Below are 21,538 nucleotides of genomic sequence, written 5' to 3'. Positions count from 1 at the left end.
ATATGGTAGCTTTAAAATACTTAAATGACTTTTATATTTGTTTTACCATTATAATAACATTGTGCCACCAGTAGGAGTAGTAACACCAATGAAACAATATTCAGGATGTTCTTAAATGGAGGCCACAAATGCTTAAATATCAGGTCATTAACCCTTTAAAAATAATTTACTAAAGTGACATGATTGTTCATTGTGCTCACAATTAAATGTCCCTTCATTTAAATTGATTAACATTATTTACACTTTTTATTTAGACACATCAAATTATCAATGGAATCCTCAAATTTATGACATACTAAAAGGGTGTGATAAGCTAATAATTTTCTTCAATATAGACCCTTTCTCCGGTCACAGTTTGCCATTGGAGGGAATGCTCAAGGTCCTTGTATATCTTTGTAATGAATGATTTTCAATGCGGTAAAGCTAATGACATAAAACGTATGGATGCATATTTGATTTGTAAATTATTTTTTAAAGTATTTGAATAGCCGTTTTTGTTTTTAATGACTATACAATACCTTAAATAATTTTGTTTACTTTCTAGCATTCAAAATAATAGATACAGTTGAAGTTGGAAGTTTACATACACCTTAGCCAAATAAATTTAAACTCAGTTTTTCACAATTCCTGACATTTAATCCTAGTAAAAATTCCCTTTCTTAGGTCAGTTAGGATCACCACTTTATTTTAAGAATGTGAAATGTCAGAATAGTAGTCGAGAGAATTATTTTTTTCAGCTGTTATTTCTTTCATCACATTCCCAGTGGGTCAGAAGTTTACATACACTCAATTAGTATTTGTTAGCATTGCCTTTAAATTGTTTACCTTGGGTCAAACATTTCAGGCAGCCTTCCACAAGCTTCCCACAATAAGTTGGGTGAATTTTGACCCATTCCTCCTGACAGAGCAGGTGTAACTGAGTCAGGTTTGTAGGCCTCCTTCCTGGCACGCGCTTTTTCAGTTCTGCCCACACATTTTCTATAGAATTGAGGTCAGGGCTTTGTGATGGCCACTCCAATACCTTGACTTTGTTGTCCTTAAGCCATTTTGCCACAACTTTGGAAGTATGCTTGGGGTCAATGCCCATTTGGAAGACCCGTTTTCGAACCAAGCTTTAACTTCCTGACTGATGTCTTGAGATGTTGCTTCAATATATCCACATCGTTTTTCTTCCTCATGATGCCATCTATTTTGTGAAGTGCACCAGTACCTCCTGCAGCAAAGCACCGCCACAACATGATGCTGCCACCGCCGTACTTCACGGTTGGGATGGTGTTCTTCAGCTTGCAAGCCTCCCCCTTTTTCCTCCAAACATAACGATGGTCATTAGGGCAAAACAGTTCTATTTTTGTTTCATCAGACTAGAGGACATTTCTCCAAAAAGTACAATCTTTGTCCCCATGTGCAGTTGCAAACCGTAGTCTGGCTTTTTTATGGCGGTTTTGGAGCAGTGGCTTCTTCCTTGCTGAGCGGCCTTTCAGCTTATGTCGATATAGGACTTGTTTTACTGTGGAAATAGATATTTTTGTGCCTGTTTCCTCCAGCATCTTCACAAGGTCCTTTGCTGCTGTTCTGGGATTGATTTGCACTTTTCGCACCAAAGTACGTTCATCTCTAGGAGACAGAACGCGTCTCTTTCCTGAGTGGTATGATGGCTGCGTTGTCCCATGGTGTTTATACTTGCGTACCATTGTTTGTACAGATGAACGTGGTACCTTCAGGCGTTTGGAAATTGCTCTGAAGGATGTACCAGACTTGTGGAGGTCTACAATGTTTTTCTGAAATCTTGGCTGATTTCTTTTGATTTTCCCATAATGTCAAGCAAAGAGGCACTGAGTTTGAAGGTAGGCCTTAAAATACATCCACAGGTACACCTCCAATTGACACAAATGATGTCAATTAGCCTATCAGAAGCTTCTAAAGCCATGACATAATTTTCGGGAATTTTCCAAGCTGTTTAAAGGCACAGTCAACTTAGTGTATGTAAACTTCTGACCCACTGGAATTGTGATACAGTGAATTATAAGTGAAAAAATCTGTCTGTAAACAATTGTTGGAAAAATTACTTGTGTCATGCACAAAGTAGATGTCCTAACTGACTTGCCAAAACTATAGTTTTTAACAAGAAATTTGTGGAGTGGTTGAAAAATTAGTTTTAATGACTCCAACCTAAGTGTATGTAAACTTCCAACTTCAACTGTATCTACACACAATACCTCACAATGACAAAGCAAAAACAGGTTTTTAAAAATGTTTGCAAATTTATTAAAAATAAAAAATAGAAAATGACATTTCCATAAGTATTCAGACCCTTTACTCAGTACTTTGTTGAAGCACCTTTGGCAGCGATTACAGCCTCGATCGAGTCTTGTTGGGTATGACGCTACAAGCTTGGCATACCTGTATTTGGGGAGTTTCTCCCACTCTTCTCTGCAGATCCTCTCAAGCTCTGTCAGGTTGGATGTGGATTGTCGCTGACATCTATTTTCAGGTCTCTCCACAGTTGTTCAATCGGGTTCAAGTCCGGGCTTTGGCTGGGCCACTCAACGACATTCAGAGACTTGTCCCGAAGCCACTCCTGCATTGTCTTGGCTGTGTGCTTAGGGTCGTTATCCTATTGGAAGGTGAACCTTCGCCCCAGTCTGAGGTCCTGAGTGCTCTGGAGCAGGTTTTCATCAAGGATCTCTCCGTACTTTGCTCCGTTGATCTTTCCCTCGACCCTGACTAGTCTCCCAGTCCCTGTTGCTGAAAAACATCCCCACAGCATGATGCTGTCACCACCATGCTTCACCGTAGGGATGGTGCCAGGTTTCCTCCAGACACGGTTGGCATTCAGGCCAAAGAGTTCAATCTTGGTTTCATCAGTCCAGAGGATCTTGTTTTCCATGGTTTGAGAGTCCTTTAGGTGCCTTTTGGCAAACTCCAAGCGGGCTGTCATGTGCCTTTTACTGAGGAGTGGCTTCCGTCTGGCCGCTCTACCATAAATGACTGATTGGTGAAGTGCTGCAGAGATGGTTGTCCTTTTGGAAGGTTCTCCCATGTCCACGGAGGGGCTCTGGAGCTCTGTCAGAGTGACCATAGGGTTTTTGATCACCTCCCTGAACAAAGGCCCTTCTCCCCCAATTGCTCAGTTTGGCTGGGCGACCAGCTCTAGGAATAGTCTTGGTGGTTCCAAACTCCTTCCATTTAATTTTAGTTTTTCTACAAATGAAAATTTGATATTTTGCATTCACATCTCCATTTCAACCAAAAATCTAGTTAAAGAATAGCACTAAATCAAACTTTATTTCAATTGCATTTAATGTTTGATTTGATTTGATTTAGTCATATTCTTCAACTTAGATTTTTGTTTGAGATGGAGACAACCAAACACAATTCAATTTCACTTTTGAAATACAGTAAATAGCCTAAAGTTAAGGCTATCTTACAAACTAATGTAACATTCAACCTTAAAAGGAGTAACACATCCATGGCCACATTTTGAGGTTACTGTAACTATACATGTCTTCTTATGTAATCATCTAAAGTGTGCATGTTCAAGATAGCATGCAGAGGTTGTTGCAGGTCTGTGGGGATCTTCACAATTGCTGTAATAATCTGTGCAGAATCTCGAATGGCATTGATCAATTGCACCATGTACTTTTAATGTAATCTCAACTGCAGTCCAGGTCATTTGGTTCTGCTATTAGATGAAGCACAGTGATAACACATTCATCTGTGTATAAATAAACAAAATATCTGTTTTACCGTTTCAACTTTGCTGTGCTTTTAAATGGTTGAAAGCGCAGTGATAGACACCAAAGATCCGACATTGTTTTTCCATTGGAAGCATAGTGATAACACATTGAAAATTCAACTCACTTTTGGCTGTATTTTTGAGTGTGTGAATATTGGTTGCAAACTCATTGATCACCATCTCAACCAAATATTACCCAATTATCCATGTTGAAATTACGTAGTGTTCCTTGAGAGTGGTCACTGAAGGTTTGATGAGCATGAAAACAATGTAAGCCATAAGCCATGACCGTCTCAGTCACCAGATCCCAAACAAATAGAACACTTGTGGGAGATTATGGAGCGTCGCCTTTGACAGCGATGTCCATCACCAACAACAAAACACCAAATTATGTAATTTCTCACGGAAGAATGGTATCGCATCCCTCCAATAGAGTTCCAGACACTTGTAGAATCTATGTCAAGCTGCATTGAAGCAGTTCTGGCTTGTTGTGGCCCAACGCCCTTTTAAGACACTTTATGTTGGTGTTTCCTTTATTCTGGCAGTTACCTGTACATGCAATAACCAAGGGATTTTAATGTCTACCCATACAATACATTTAGAGAAGCCATGCAATAAAAAAGGTTCGCTATCACCGTCGTTACATGTCACACCAACAGACAAATACCTGTGCCCCTATCTCAGTCCTGTGCTGTAAGGGTGTCATTCTTGAATAGCGGTGGCATTTGCGTCCTTCGTCTTTGCAAACATGAAAAACACTTAAAAATGATAAATAGTTACACATCATAGAGTACATGTTTTTGTCAATGATCAAATATGGTCAAGTCCTTTATACTGTATAATACTGCAAAATGTTTTTTTGTTTTTGCATTGTTCCAACTTTAAAGTACTTGATAGTAAAGTAGAATTGTAGTGATATGTTTTGGGGATTGAGCCTTCGGCATTTTGTTACGTTACAGCCTTATTCTAAAATGAATGAAATAAATACAAATCCTCAGCAATCTACACACAATACCGCATAATGACGAAGCGAAAACAGGTTTTTAGACATTTTAGTACATTTATAAAAAATGTAAAACTGAAGTATTCAGACCCTTTGCTATGAGACTCGAAATTGAGCTCAGGTGCATCCTGTTTCCATTGATCATCTTTGAGACGTTTCTACAACTTGATTGGAGTCCACTTGTCATAAATTAAATTGATTGGACATGATTGGAAAGGCACACACCTGTCTATATAAGGTCCCACAGTTGACAATGCATGTCAGAGCAAAAACCAAGCCATGAGGTCGAAGGAATTGTCCGTAGAGCTCTGAGAGAGGATTGTGTTGAGGCACAGATCTGGGGAAGGGTACCAAAAAATTTATGCAGTATTGAAGGTCCCCAAGAACAGAGTGGCCTCCATCATTCTTTTAAATCCAGACTAAGTCAGTGACACAGATGGAACTATCCAAGCAGAAGATACATCTTGGTTGTGTTGACAACCAAACACAATTGAATATAACGAAATATCATTCCATTTGAAATCAACCAGAGCTTTAAACCCTAGACCTATTGTATTGTCTATTCTTAGTTGAATTCTGGTTTGAATTTAAATAATTGCTGTTGATTACTTTGCACATTTCATTTGCTCTTTGGAATGACTTCGATAGCAACAGTGAATCTATTTAGTTTTTAAGTGGAGATCTTTCAGCCATCATTATCATAATAGCACGTTGGTATTAGTCAGTGACGTGTCATAGCTAAGCAGGGCTGGACTTGGTTAAAACCTTGAATGGGAGACCAAAGGATAGCGGTAGATAAATCAACTCCCCAGTAGAAGGTGCTGCGCAGACTGTTTTTCATTTTTCTGATCGTGGATATAACGTTGAAAATCGAATGCTGTTTTAAAGGTAGAAATTCAACATATTTTATACAAGGGTTGTCTATGTCGAAATTTGTTTACCATGATGACACAATCCCGTGATAGACATTTCATCCTTAAAACAACAGTTGATAACTTTTTTCAAATCTGATGTATTTTCCACGTAGATTCCACGTCACAATACGTTGACAAATTACAGTTTGTCATCCACTTCCATCAGGATAAAAATGATTCACCATAGGTTGAAGCTGATTACTTAGAATGGATGTCTATTTACTGGTGTTTACCCTGTCCTCTAAAGGCTTGAGTGGACAGAAACCATGTCAGGAAAAAGCTCCACACCATAACAGGGCCGACAGAACCCTCATTTACTCAAGTGTTTCCATTATTTTGGCAGTTACCTGTATGTGCAGGTGTACTGTTGTGGCTTATCACAATGAACTCAGCAGGAGTGTGTTTGTGGATGTTTCTGTTGAAATATCTCTGGGGTGATTCCCCATCTCCCCTCCACCTCTAAAGGGGAAGTCTCACTCTCGTGTCACTGGTGTGTATCTCCCCTCATGAGATGAGAGATAGACATGGCATCACTCGGTTCCCCCTCTGACTGGACAACAGGTTGTCATATGTAGAGGAGCAGAGTGGTAGTGTTTCTGAGTGGGTGTGTGTGCGTATGTGTGCTTTGTGTGTGTCTGTGTGTGAGTGTACATGGTGGGGGTAGGAGGTTTGTAAGCTGATCAGGCTGTGTGATGTTGTTTTGTGATTATCAACTGGGTCTTATTTGAGAGAGAGAGAGAACTCCTGTATTACTAATCTGTGGGAAATAATTCACATAATGTATGAATCACCACCCCCACATTTATTATCCACATCAGGATAGATTATGAAGAATTCATTACATTCTAAAGCCATTAAACGTAGGACCGAACAGTTCTGTATTTTAATAATCATCATCCTTGAAAAAAAATCACATTTTAATTTATTTCGTTTTCATTACATTAGTGCAGGACTACTTTTCTATAAAAAAATACTTCCAATTTTGTATTATTTCTGTCAGACAAGACTCCCATAAATCATTGCGGTGACAATGTAAAACAGAGCTGAAGACACTGCGGCTTGATTAGCAGGATATACGGTTACACCTGCTGATACGTAGATACGATTACATTTGAGACAGAGAGATGAGGGGTGTAGGTGTAGGAGAAGGGTAAGGAATGGTGGGTGGGGCTCCTCAGTGATGCATAAAGAACAACATCCAGGCTAGGGTTGGGGCCGGGGTTGGGGCCGGGGTTGGGGCCGGGGTTGGGGCCGGGCGGATGGCCGAGGGGTCGTGTTTACCTGTGGCAGGTATTTCCTCTGGGACCTGATAAGACCAATGGAGGGGAAGTGCTGTGTTCCAGGTGAGTGCAGAGGGACCTGCAAAATGACACCAAACACAACCAACTAACCTCCAACCTATACCTACCCCTCAGACTCCACCCCAAACACACACACACACACACACACACACACACACACACACACACACACACACACACACACACACACACACACACACACACACACACACACACACACACACACACACACACACACACACACACACATTACGCACACAATATCACATTAAAATTATGCATAGGTAGGGTATGGGTGACGCTTTACTGTATATCTCTCAGTCCTGTGGAAAAGAGAGAAGGTGGGTACTTTGGGTGGATCGGCCTGACACTAACCCTTGACAGGCGGGTAACCAGCCTCCGGGGTGGGGGGGGGTGGGGGGGGCAGAGTTTCTCTCTTCGCTCAGTGAAGTCAGAGCATCCTTGTGTCCAGGATATGCTTGTATCCAGGATACCATTAATGATATCTTATAACAAAGGTAGGATAGCTTAAAACTGCACTAAAAAAATCTGCACAATTCACAGTCTATCCTCTTAATTGAATAAAATAAGTACAACTAAATGCTGAATTCTTCAACACTGCAGGAGTGTCATAGGATCAGGAAGCTGTGGCATTGAGTACCTCTTAGTTTGTTATGATTCTGTCTTCCCCTTCCTCACCTGGCCCAGCTATGAGGCCCTCCCCCCCAGGGTGCTGAGAGGAGTCAATGAGCTAGAACATGTTAACAAGGGAAGCCTAAACCACTGTACTGACAGACATAAGCATATGGCAGGGAGGGGCCACCATGAGAAAGCAGGATGCAAGAAATGATAGGATTGCTGCTGCCCTTTTAGAAGTTGATTGGTAATCAAATGGGCCAATACATGTTGTGTACTTGATGGAAACAACAAAGCAGTGTTGTAGTACTCGAGTCCAGTCTCGAGACCACATATTGAGTGTCTTGGTCTTGTCTCGGTGTCGGATACATTTGTATTTGGTCCTGACTCGGTCTCGGGCAGTGAGGACTTTTCATTTCTTCCCAAAATCAGCCGAGACCAGCGAAGTAAAAAACTAACAATTATCAGCTTCCAATGAAACATGAATATCTAAACAGCTTACATCTATTATAGACATGTTAATACAGTGGTGAACCTATAGGCCTTCAGTGTGACAGGTTAGTACAGTGGTGAACCTATAGGTCTTCAGTGTGTGACAGGTTAGTACAGTGGTGAACCTATAGGCCTTCAGAGTGTGACAGGTTAGTACAGTGATGAACCTATAGACCTTCACAGGTTAGTACAGTGGTGAACCTATAGGCCTTCAGTGTGTGACAGGATAGTACAGTGGTGAACCTATAGGCCTTCAGTGTGTGACAGGTTAGTACAGTGATGAACCTATAGGTCTTCAGTGTGTGACAGGTTAGTACAGTGATGAACCTATAGGTCTTCAGTGTGTGACAGGTTAATACAGTGGTGAACCTATAGGTCTTCAGTGTGTGACAGGTTAGTACAGTGGTGAACCTATAGGTCTTCAGTGTGTGACAGGTTAGTACAGTGGTGAACCTATAGGCCTTCAGTGTGTGACAGATTAGTACAGTGGTGAACCTATAGGTCTTCAGTGTGTGACAGGTTAGTACAGTGATGTACCTATAGGCCTTCAGAGTGTGACAGGTTAGTACAGTGGTGAACCTATAGGCCTTCAGTGTGTGACAGGTTAGTACAGTGATGTACCTATAGGCCTTCAGAGTGTGACATGGTTAGTACAGTGGTGAACCTATAGGCCTTCAGTGTGACAGGTTAGTACAGTGGTGAACCTATAGGTCTTCAGTGTGTGACAGGTTAGTACAGTGATGAACCTATAGGCCTTCAGAGTGTGACATGGTTAGTACAGTGGTGAACCTATAGGCCTTCAGTGTGTGACAGGTTAGTACAGTGGTGAACCTATAGGCCTTCAGTGTGTGACAGGTTAATACAGTGGTGAACCTATAGGCCTTCAGTGTGTGACAGGATAGTACAGTGGTGAACCTATAGGCCTTCAGTGTGTGACAGGTTAGTACAGTGGTGAACCTATAGGCCTTCAGTGTGTGACAGGTTAGTACAGTGGTGAACCTATAGGCCTTCAGTGTGTGACAGGTTAGTACAGTGGTGAACCTATAGGCCTTCAGTGTGTGACAGGTTAGTACAGTGGTGAACCTATAGGCCTTCAGTGTGTGACAGGTTAGTACAGTGGTGAACCTATAGGCCTTCAGTGTGTGACAGGTTAGTACAGTGGTGAACCTATAGGTCTTCAGTGTGTGACAGGTTAGTACAGTGGTGAACCTATAGGCCTTCAGAGTGTGACATGGTTAGTACAGTGATTAACCTATAGGCCTTCAGAGTGTGACAGGTTAGTACAGTGGTGAACCTATAGGCCTTCAGTGTGTGACAGATTAGTACAGTGGTGAACCTATAGGTCTTCAGTGTGTAACAGGTTAATACAGTGGTGAACCTATAGGTCTTCAGTGTGTGACAGGTTAATACAGTGGTGAACCTATAGGCCTTCAGTGTGTGACAGGTTAGTACAGTGGTGAACCTATAGGCCTTCAGAGTGTGACAGGTTAGTAGAGTGATGAACCTATAGGCCTTCAGAGTGTGACAGGTTAGTACAGTGGTGAACCTATAGGCCTTCAGTGTGTGACAGATTAGTACAGTGGTGAACCTATAGGTCTTCAGTGTGTGACAGGTTAGTAGAGTGATGAACCTATAGGCCTTCAGTGTGTGACAGATTAGTACAGTGGTGAACCTATAGGTCTTCAGCATGTGACAGGTTAGTACAGTGGTGAACCTATAGGCCTTCAGTGTGTGACAGATTAGTACAGTGGTGAACCTATAGGTCTTCAGTGTGTGACAGGTTAGTACAGTGGTGAACCTATAGGTCTTCAGTGTGTGACAGGTTAATACAGTGGTGAACCTATAGGCCTTCAGTGTGTGACAGGTTAGTACAGTGGTGAACCTATAGGCCTTCAGTGTGTGACAGGTTAGTACAGTGGTGAACCTATAGGTCTTCAGTGTGTGACAGGTTAGTACAGTGGTGAACCTATAGGCCTTCAGAGTGTGACAGGTTAGTACAGTGGTGAACCTATAGGCCTTCAGTGTGTGACAGGTTAATACAGTGGTGAACCTATAGGCCTTCAGTGTGTGACAGGATAGTACAGTGGTGAACCTATAGGCCTTCAGTGTGTGACAGGTTAGTACAGTGGTGAACCTATAGGCCTTCAGTGTGTGACAGGTTAGTACAGTGGTGAACCTATAGGCCTTCAGTGTGTGATAGGTTAGTACAGTGGTGAACCTATAGGCCTTCAGTGTGTGACAGGTTAGTACAGTGGTGAACCTATAGGTCTTCAGTGTGTGACAGGTTAGTACAGTGGTGAACCTATAGGCCTTCAGAGTGTGACATGGTTAGTACAGTGATGAACGTATAGGCCTTCAGAGTGTGACAGGTTAGTACAGTGGTGAACCTATAGGCCTTCAGTGTGTGACAGATTAGTACAGTGGTGAACCTATAGGTCTTCAGTGTGTGACAGGTTAATACAGTGGTGAACCTATAGGTCTTCAGTGTGTGACAGGTTAATACAGTGGTGAACCTATAGGCCTTCAGTGTGACAGGTTAGTACAGTGGTGAACCTATAGGCCTTCAGTATGTGACAGGTTAGTACAGTGGTGAACCTATAGGTCTTCAGTGTGTGACAGGTTAGTACAGTGGTGAACCTATAGGTCTTCAGTGTGTGACAGATTAGTACAGTGGTGAACCTATAGGCCTTCAGTGTGTGACAGGTTAGTACAGTGGTGAACCTATAGGCCTTCAGTGTGTGACAGGTTAGTACAGTGGTGAACCTATAGGCCTTCAGTGTGTGACAGATTAGTACAGTGGTGAACCTATAGGTCTTCAGTGTGTGACAGGTTAGTAGAGTGATGAACCTATAGGCCTTCAGTGTGTGACAGGTTAGTACAGTGGTGAACTTATAGGCCTTCAGTGTGTGACAGGTTAGTACAGTGGTGAACCTATAGGCCTTCAGTGTGTGACAGGTTAGTACAGTGGTGAACCTATAGGTCTTCAGTGTGTGACAGGTTAGTACAGTGGTGAACCTATAGGTCTTCAGTGTGTGACAGGTTAGTACAGTGATGTACCTATAGGCCTTCAGTGTGTGACAGGTTAGTACAGTGGTGAACCTATAGGCCTTCAGTGTGTGACAGGTTAGTACAGTGATGTACCTATAGGCCTTCAGAGTGTGACAGGTTAGTAAAGTGGTGAACCTATAGGCCTTCAGTGTGTGACATGGTTAGTACAGGTTAATATAGTGGTGAACCTATAGGCCTTCAGTGTGTGACAGGTTAGTACAGTGGTGAACCTATAGGCCTTCAGTGTGTGACAGGTTAGTACAGTGATGTACCTATAGGCCTTCAGAGTGTGACAGGTTAGTACAGTGGTGAACCTATAGGCCTTCAGTGTGTGACAGGTTAATACAGTGGTGAACCTATAGGCCTTCAGTGTGTGACAGGATAGTACAGTGGTGAACCTATAGGCCTTCAGTGTGTGACAGGTTAGTACAGTGATGAACCTATAGGCCTTCAGTGTGTGACAGGATAGTACAGTGGTGAACCTATAGGCCTTCAGAGTGTGACAGGTTAGTACAGTGATGAACCTGTAGGCCTTCAGTGTGTGACAGGTTAGTACAGTGGTGAACCTATAGGCCTTCAGTGTGTGACAGGTTAGTACAGTGGTGAACCTATAGGTCTTCAGTGTGTGACAGGTTAGTACAGTGGTGAACCTATAGGCCTTCAGAGTGTGACATGGTTAGTACAGTGATGAACCTAAAGGCCTTCAGAGTGTGACAGGTTAGTACAGTGGTGAACCTATAGGCCTTCAGTGTGTGACAGATTACTACAGTGGTGAACCTATAGGTCTTCAGTGTGTGACAGGTTAATACAGTGGTGAACCTATAGGTCTTCAGTGTGTGACAGGTTAATACAGTGGTGAACCTATAGGCCTTCAGTGTGACAGGTTAGTACAGTGGTGAACCTATAGGCCTTCAGTGTGTGACAGGTTAGTACAGTGGTGAACCTATAGGCCTTCAGTGTGTGACAGGTTAGTACAGTGATGTACCTATAGGTCTTCAGTGTGTGACAGGTTAGTACAGTGGTGAACCTATAGGCCTTCAGTGTGTGACAGGTTAGTACAGTGGTGAACCTATAGGCCTTCAGTGTGACAGGTTAATACAGTGGTGAACCTATAGGCCTTCAGTGTGTGACAGGTTAATACAGTGGTGAACCTATAGGTCTTCAGTGTGACAGGTTAGTACAGTGATGAACCTATAGGCCTTCAGTGTGTGACAGGTTAGTACAGTGATGTACCTATAGGCCTTCAGTGTGTGACAGGTTAGTACAGTGATGAACCTATAGGCCTTCAGTGTGTGACAGGTTAGTACAGTGATGTACCTATAGGCCTTCAGTGTGTGACAGGTTAGTACAGTGGTGAACCTATAGGCCTTCAGTGTGTGACAGGTTAGTACAGTGATGTACCTATAGGCCTTCAGTGTGTGACAGGATAGTACAGTGGTGAACCTATAGGCCTTCAGTGTGTGACAGGTTAGTACAGTGGTGAACCTATAGGCCTTCAGTGTGTGACAGGATAGTACAGTGGTGAACCTATAGGCCTTCAGTGTGTGACAGGTTAGTACAGTGGTGAACCTATAGGCCTTCAGTGTGTGACAGGTTAGTACAGTGGTGAACCTATAGGCCTTCAGTGTGTGACAGGTTAGTACAGTGGTGAACCTATAGGCCTTCAGTGTGTGACAGGTTAGTACAGTGGTGAACCTATAGGCCTTCAGTGTGTGACAGGTTAGTACAGTGGTGAACCTATAGGCCTTCAGTGTGTGACAGGTTAGTACAGTGGTGAACCTATAGGTCTTCAGTGTGTGACAGGTTAGTACAGTGGTGAACCTATAGGCCTTCAGAGTGTGACATGGTTAGTACAGTGATGAACCTATAGGCCTTCAGATTGTGACAGGTTAGTACAGTGGTGAACCTATAGGCCTTCAGTGTGTGACAGATTAGTACAGTGGTGAACCTATAGGTCTTCAGTGTGTGACAGGTTAATACAGTGGTGAACCTATAGGCCTTCAGTGTGACAGGTTAGTACAGTGGTGAACCTATAGGCCTTCAGTATGTGACAGGTTAGTACAGTGGTGAACCTATAGGCCTTCAGTATGTGACAGGTTAGTACAGTGGTGAACCTATAGGCCTTCAGTGTGACAGGTTAGTACAGTGGTGAACCTATAGGCCTTCAGTGTGTGACAGGTTAATACAGTGGTGAACCTATAGGCCTTCAGTGTGTGACAGGATAGTACAGTGGTGAACCTATAGGCCTTCAGTGTGTGACAGGTTAGTACAGTGGTGAACCTATAGGCCTTCAGTGTGTGACAGGTTAGTACAGTGGTGAACCTATAGGCCTTCAGTGTGTGACAGGTTAGTACAGTGGTGAACCTATAGGCCTTCAGTGTATGACAGATTAGTACAGTGGTGAACCTATAGGTCTTCAGTGTGTGACAGGTTAATACAGTGGTGAACCTATAGGCCTTCAGAGTGTGACAGGTTAGTACAGTGGTGAACCTATAGGTCTTCAGTGTGTGACAGGTTAGTACAGTGATGTACCTATAGGCCTTCAGAGTGTGACAGGTTAGTACAGGTTAATACAGTGGTGAACCTATAGGCCTTCAGTGTGTGACAGATTAGTACAGTGGTGAACCTATAGGCCTTCAGTGTGTGACAGGTTAGTACAGTGGTGAACCTATAGGCCTTCAGTGTGTGACAGGTTAGTACAGTGGTGAACCTATAGGTCTTCAGTGTGTGACAGGTTAGTACAGTGGTGAACCTATAGGCCTTCAGAGTGTGACATGGTTAGTACAGTGATGAACCTATAGGCCTTCAGAGTGTGACAGGTTAGTACAGTGGTGAACCTATAGGCCTTCAGTGTGTGACAGATTAGTACAGTGGTGAACCTATAGTCTTCAGTGTGTGACAGGTTAATACAGTGGTGAACCTATAGGCCTTCAGTGTGACAGGTTAGTACAGTGGTGAACCTATAGGCCTTCAGTATGTGACAGGTTAGTACAGTGGTGAACCTATAGGCCTTCAGTGTGACAGGTTAATACAGTGATGAACCTATAGGCCTTCAGAGTGTGACAGGTTAGTACAGTGGTGAACCTATAGGCCTTCAGTGTGTGACAGGTTAGTACAGTGGTGAACCTATAGGCCTTCAGTGTGTGACAGGTTAGTACAGTGATGCACCTATAGGCCTTCAGTGTGTGACAGATTAGTACAGTGGTGAACCTATAGGTCTTCAGTGTGTGACAGGTTAGTACAGTGGTGAACCTATAGGCCTTCAGTGTGTGACAGGTTAGTACAGTGGTGAACCTATAGGTCTTCAGTGTGTGACAGATTAGTACAGTGGTGAACCTATAGGTCTTCAGTGTGTGACAGGTTAGTACAGTGGTGAACCTATAGGCCTTCAGAGTGTGACAGGTTAGCAGAGTGATGAACCTATAGGACTTCAGAGTGTGACAGATTAGTACAGTGGTGAACCTATAGGTCTTCAGTGTGTGACAGGTTAATACAGTGGTGAACCTATAGGTCTTCAGTGTGTGACAGGTTAGTAGAGTGATGAACCTATAGGCCTTCAGTGTGACAGGTTAGTACAGTGGTGAACCTATAGGCCTTCAGTATGTGAAAGGTTAGTACAGTGGTGAACCTATAGGCCTTCAGTGTGACAGGTTAGTACAGTGATGAACCTATAGGCCTTCAGAGTGTGACAGGTTAGTACAGTGGTGAACCTATAGGTCTTCAGTGTGTGACAGGTTAGTAGAGTGATGAACCTATAGGCCTTCAGTGTGTGACAGATTAGTACAGTGGTGAACCTATAGGTCTTCAGTGTGTGACAGGTTAGTACAGTGGTGAACCTATAGGTCTTCAGTGTGTGACAGGTTAGTACAGTGGTGAACCTATAGGTCTTCAGTGTATGACAGATTAGTACAGTGGTGAACCTATAGGTCTTCATCATGTGACAGGTTAGTAGAGTGATGAACCTATAGGCCTTCAGTGTGTGACAGATTAGTACAGTGGTGAACCTATAGGTCTTCAGTGTGTGACAGATTAGTACAGTGGTGAACCTATAGGTCTTCAGTGTGTGACAGGTTAGTAGAGTGATGAACCTATAGGCCTTCAGTGTGTGACAGATTAGTACAGTGGTGAACCTATAGGTCTTCAGTGTGTGACAGGTTAGTACAGTGGTGAACCTATAGGTCTTCAGTGTGTGACAGGTTAGTACAGTGGTGAACCTATAGGCCTTCAGTGTGTGACAGGTTAGTACAGTGGTGAACCTATAGGCCTTCAGTGTGTGACAGGTTAGTACAGTGATGTACCTATAGGCCTTCAGAGTGTGACAGGTTAGTACAGTGGTGAACCTATAGGCCTTCAGTGTGTGACAGGTTAATACAGTGGTGAACCTATAGGCCTTCAGTGTGTGACAGGATAGTACAGTGGTGAACCTATAGGCCTTCAGTGTGTGACAGGTTAGTACAGTGGTGAACCTATAGGCCTTCAGTGTGTGACAGGTTAGTACAGTGGTGAACCTATAGGCCTTCAGTGTGTGACAGGTTAGTACAGTGGTGAACCTATAGGCCTTCAGTGTGTGACAGGTTAGTACAGTGGTGAACCTATAGGCCTTCAGTGTGTGACAGGTTAGTACAGTGGTGAACCTATAGGCCTTCAGTGTGTGACAGGTTAGTACAGTGGTGAACCTATAGGTCTTCAGTGTGTGACAGGTTAGTACAGTGGTGAACCTATAGGCCTTCAGTGTGTGACAGGTTAGTACAGTGGTGAACCTATAGGCCTTCAGTGTGTGACAGGTTAGTACAGTGGTGAACCTATAGGCCTTCAGTGTGTGACAGGTTAGTACAGTGGTGAACCTATAGGCCTTCAGTGTGTGACAGGTTAGTACAGTGGCGAACCTATAGGCCTTCAGAGTGTGACAGGTTAGTACAGTGGTGAACCTATAGGCCTTCAGTGTGTGACAGGTTAGTACAGTGGTGAACCTATAGGTCTTCAGTGTGTGACAGGTTAATACAGTGGTGAACCTATAGGCCTTCAGTGTGTGACAGATTAGTACAGTGGTGAACCTATAGGTCTTCAGTGTGTGACAGGTTAATACAGTGGTGAACCTATAGGCCTTCAGTGTGTGACAGGTTAATACAGTGGTGAACCTATAGGCCTTCAGAGTGTGACAGGTTAGTACAGTGGTGAACCTATAGGTCTTCAGTGTGTGACAGGTTAATACAGTGGTGAACCTATAGGCCTTCAGAGTGTGACAGGTTAGTACAGTGGTGAACCTATAGGCCTTCAGTGTGTGACAGGTTAGCACAGTGGTGAACCTATAGGCCTTCAGTGTGTGACAGGTTAGTACAGTGGTGAACCTATAGGCCTTCAGTGTGACAGGTTAATACAGTGGTAAACCTATAGGCCTTCAGAGTGTGACATGGTTAGTACAGGTTAATACAGTGGTGAACCTATAGGCCTTCAGTGTGTGACAGGTTAGTACAGTGGTGCACCTATAGGCCTTCAGTGTGACAGGTTAATACAGTGGTGAACCTATAGGCCTTCAGTGTGTGACAGGTTAGTACAGTGGTGAACCTATAGGCCTTCAGAGTGTGACAGGTTAGTAGAGTGGTGAACCTATAGGCCTTCAGTGTGTGACAGGTTAGTACAGTGGTGAACCTATAGGCCTTCAGTGTGTGACAGGTTAATACAGTGGTGAACCTATAGGCCTTCAGAGTGTGACAGGTTAGTACAGTGGTGAACCTATAGGTCTTCAGTGTGTGACAGGTTAATACAGTGGTGAACCTATAGGCCTTCAGTGTGTGACAGGTTAGTACAGTGGTGAACCTATAGGCCTTCAGTGTGTGACAAGTTAGCACAGTGGTGAACCTATAGGCCTTCAGTGTGTGACAGGTTAGTACAGTGGTGAACATATAGGCCTTCAGTGTGACAGATTAATACAGTGGTGAACCTATAGGCCTTCAGAGTGTGACATGGTTAGTACAGGTTAATACAGTGGTGAACCTATAGGCCTTCAGTGTGTGACAGGTTAGTACAGTGGTGAACCTATAGGTCTTCAGTGTGTGACAGGTTAGTACAGTGGTGAACCTATAGGTCTTCAGTGTGTGACAGGTTAGTACAGTGGTGAACCTATAGGCCTTCAGTGTGTGACAGGTTAGTACAGTGGTGAACCTATAGGCCTTCAGTGTGTGACAGGTTAGTACAGTGATGTACCTATAGGCCTTCAGAGTGTGACAGGTTAGTACAGTGGTGAACCTATAGGCCTTCAGTGTGTGACAGGTTAATACAGTGGTGAACCTATAGGCCTTCAGTGTGTGACAGGATAGTACAGTGGTGAACCTATAGGCCTTCAGTGTGTGACAGGTTAGTACAGTGGTGAACCTATAGGCCTTCAGTGTGTGACAGGTTAGTACAGTGGTGAACCTATAGGCCTTCAGTGTGTGACAGGTTAGTACAGTGGTGAACCTATAGGCCTTCAGTGTGTGACAGGTTAGTACAGTGGTGAACCTATAGGCCTTCAGTGTGTGACAGGTTAGTACAGTGGTGAACCTATAGGCCTTCAGTGTGTGACAGGTTAGTACAGTGGTGAACCTATAGGTCTTCAGTGTGTGACAGGTTAGTACAGTGGTGAACCTATAGGCCTTCAGTGTGTGACAGGTTAGTACAGTGGTGAACCTATAGGCCTTCAGTGTGTGACAGGTTAGTACAGTGGTGAACCTATAGGCCTTCAGTGTGTGACAGGTTAGTACAGTGGTGAACCTATAGGCCTTCAGTGTGTGACAGGTTAGTACAGTGGCGAACCTATAGGCCTTCAGAGTGTGACAGGTTAGTACAGTGGTGAACCTATAGGCCTTCAGTGTGTGACAGGTTAGTACAGTGGTGAACCTATAGGTCTTCAGTGTGTGACAGGTTAATACAGTGGTGAACCTATAGGCCTTCAGTGTGTGACAGATTAGTACAGTGGTGAACCTATAGGTCTTCAGTGTGTGACAGGTTAATACAGTGGTGAACCTATAGGCCTTCAGTGTGTGACAGGTTAATACAGTGGTGAACCTATAGGCCTTCAGAGTGTGACAGGTTAGTACAGTGGTGAACCTATAGGTCTTCAGTGTGTGACAGGTTAATACAGTGGTGAACCTATAGGCCTTCAGAGTGTGACAGGTTAGTACAGTGGTGAACCTATAGGCCTTCAGTGTGTGACAGGTTAGCACAGTGGTGAACCTATAGGCCTTCAGTGTGTGACAGGTTAGTACAGTGGTGAACCTATAGGCCTTCAGTGTGACAGGTTAATACAGTGGTAAACCTATAGGCCTTCAGAGTGTGACATGGTTAGTACAGGTTAATACAGTGGTGAACCTATAGGCCTTCAGTGTGTGACAGGTTAGTACAGTGGTGCACCTATAGGCCTTCAGTGTGACAGGTTAATACAGTGGTGAACCTATAGGCCTTCAGTGTGTGACAGGTTAGTACAGTGGTGAACCTATAGGCCTTCAGAGTGTGACAGGTTAGTAGAGTGGTGAACCTATAGGCCTTCAGTGTGTGACAGGTTAGTACAGTGGTGAACCTATAGGCCTTCAGTGTGTGACAGGTTAATACAGTGGTGAACCTATAGGCCTTCAGAGTGTGACAGGTTAGTACAGTGGTGAACCTATAGGTCTTCAGTGTGTGACAGGTTAATACAGTGGTGAACCTATAGGCCTTCAGTGTGTGACAGGTTAGTACAGTGGTGAACCTATAGGCCTTCAGTGTGTGACAAGTTAGCACAGTGGTGAACCTATAGGCCTTCAGTGTGTGACAGGTTAGTACAGTGGTGAACATATAGGCCTTCAGTGTGACAGATTAATACAGTGGTGAACCTATAGGCCTTCAGAGTGTGACATGGTTAGTACAGGTTAATACAGTGGTGAACCTATAGGCCTTCAGTGTGTGACAGGTTAGTACAGTGGTGAACCTATAGGCCTTCAGTGTGACAGGTTAATACAGTGGTGAACCTATAGGCCTTCAGTGTGTGACAGGTTAGTACAGTGGTGAACCTATAGGCCTTCAGTGTGTGACAGGTTAGTACAGTGGTGAACCTATAGGCCTTCAGTGTGACAGGTTTGTGAATCTGAAAGGACACTAATCGTAATACCACTTTTTGTGGGGTCAGTAGTTTATAGTGGAAGGTATAGAGTATGCAGGTATAAGCCGTATACCCACTGATGCGTATCAAATTAGTATAGTGGAGGTATACGATTTTTACATTTTGTAGTACAATAGAGAAATCATGAACAAAGTAGCCTACACAATCGCAAAGCAAGCAATGATCAGCTCACAGAAGAATGACATCGGTAGCCGGTAGGGTAGGAAAGACGTTTCAACTTATGATATATACCAGTAAATGCTTACTAAGGCAACAATGGGTATGCGAACCAGGTATTGAAAACGTTTAGTACGAAGAGTTGATTAGTAGGCTATTTGTGATGCGCAATTGTCATCTCTTTTTGCAATTGTCAGCTCTTTTTGCATCAGGGGAGAAGACATGGATGGGGTGGACAGAGGCCCACCCACTGGGGGAGCCGGGCCCTGATAGGCCCACCCAATCAGATTGATGTGTTTTAAGTATCGTTGTGGACTTAGACAATCCATTTTTTTTGTATTTTGTCTATGTAAAATAAATAGTGAAAATCTGAAACACCGTAGGAAAACCTGCCTTTCCTTCGCTGGGTGGGCCGTTTGGGAGCTTTTTGGCAAATTAGAGCATACCCACTTACGCAGGCACCACTACACCACTATATAGGGCCGATGGAAGGACAGCAGTCACACACAGCATGATGTTAAAGAATAAGCAGTCCATAAACTCTAACATAATAAGCCAGTAGGTTCCCAGTCATAAGAATACAAAAACACAACCAAGAGGCATTTCCCAATCGAAATGTACAACTACTACTTTCCATTGCAAAAAACATTTCATGTTTAGCACACAAAGTACATTAAGCAGTGACACAAAGTTTAAAGTGGAACTGAAAGCGTTTTAACTACTTTGCAGATACGAAACAAACAGACAATCGTAGTATCATAAAAAATATCAAATTCCCAGTTCATGCCACAAAACCAACTTTATAAGAGGTTTTAAAAATAAGTTATATTTGACTCAACGTTCAATGACGTACTATAAGGCATTGTTGGCAGAATAGATGGTTGCAGTTCAATGCATGATTAATATAATTCACCAATACATTTCTTGGTAGTCCCAAACATATTGCTATCAGGTTGTAAATCACAACCAGGTACATTGTCTGCTGCCTCCATTCGGGATGCACTTTCAGTTTAAATGACTCAATATTCTGGACAAAAACAGATGAATGTAACTAAGGCTGGCAATGTAGATACAATCAAACTAGCAAGGGCATTGATCACAAGTCAGTCATAACGTGGCTTATAGAGTATCTATTAGTATCTATCTATTATTTCTGTAGCCAGCTAAAAACACAGAGCCTAATGTTAGCTAGATAGCTAGCTAGCTAGCTGCTAGGAGGGTGTCATGTCATGCCATTGGAGGAGTGGGTGAGGGACTGACTTTTTCCCCTCATATAATTTTTCGGTGGCTATACACAGCTAGAGATGCAGGTGTCATTTGGTTAGCTAGCAAGAACTTGAAACTGTTATACAGTTATAGCATGTCTCTTGCTTGATTTCTCAAATTCACTCTGGCTATCTACTCCGATTTCAGAGCACCCTCGTCTGAGTGTGCCAGAGCACGCAACACCTGCTGAATATGACCGGTGTCAGTAAACGTAAGCAAAATAAGTTATAGTTAGTCAAGAATGCTCTAGATAACATCCTAACCAGCTCTGCTATGGCGAGGAAAATGGTCAGAGTGAGGTGTTCTCTCATTTGTGTCTGAAAGTAGCTAGCTAGCAAGCTAGCCAACTTTAGCCAGTTAGCTTGTGTGCTCGGTTGGGACAAGCATGCATTGGCAGGCAAGCTGCAGAAGGACGAAGAGGCTACAATTCCCCATTGTTTGTCAGTGCAATTTTGATGGCCAACTAATGATCGTTCTAATGATCTAAAGTTGCACTGTTGCAACTGCCTGTAAACACCCAGTCTAGTTCAAAGTAAATGATGACAGGCCCATGTCGCAAATGGCTCGTTTGTATAAAGGTCTACTGTAGCTCTGGTCTGCGTAGACTCCGGTCCTGGACAAGACAGATGTTTTTATTCGGTTTTATTTACTTCAATTGTTAATTGTCCAAACGCACGGTCACTTTCCAACTCTATATTGCTATAGAATTTTCACAAATGCATTACTATACGTAATTCCCAAACATGCTAAGAATTTATAAAAACGTGAAAATTACCATATCTAAGTGGTTGCTTGTCAGATATCTTTAAATAAGTGTCATATTCCTCCTGGGGGTGTATATGTACAGGTTTT

The sequence above is a fragment of the Salvelinus namaycush genome, chromosome 17, assembly GCF_016432855.1.
Source record: "Salvelinus namaycush isolate Seneca chromosome 17, SaNama_1.0, whole genome shotgun sequence".
NCBI classification, from domain to species: Eukaryota; Metazoa; Chordata; class Actinopteri; order Salmoniformes; family Salmonidae; genus Salvelinus; species Salvelinus namaycush.
This window is presented reverse-complemented; position numbering follows the sequence as displayed.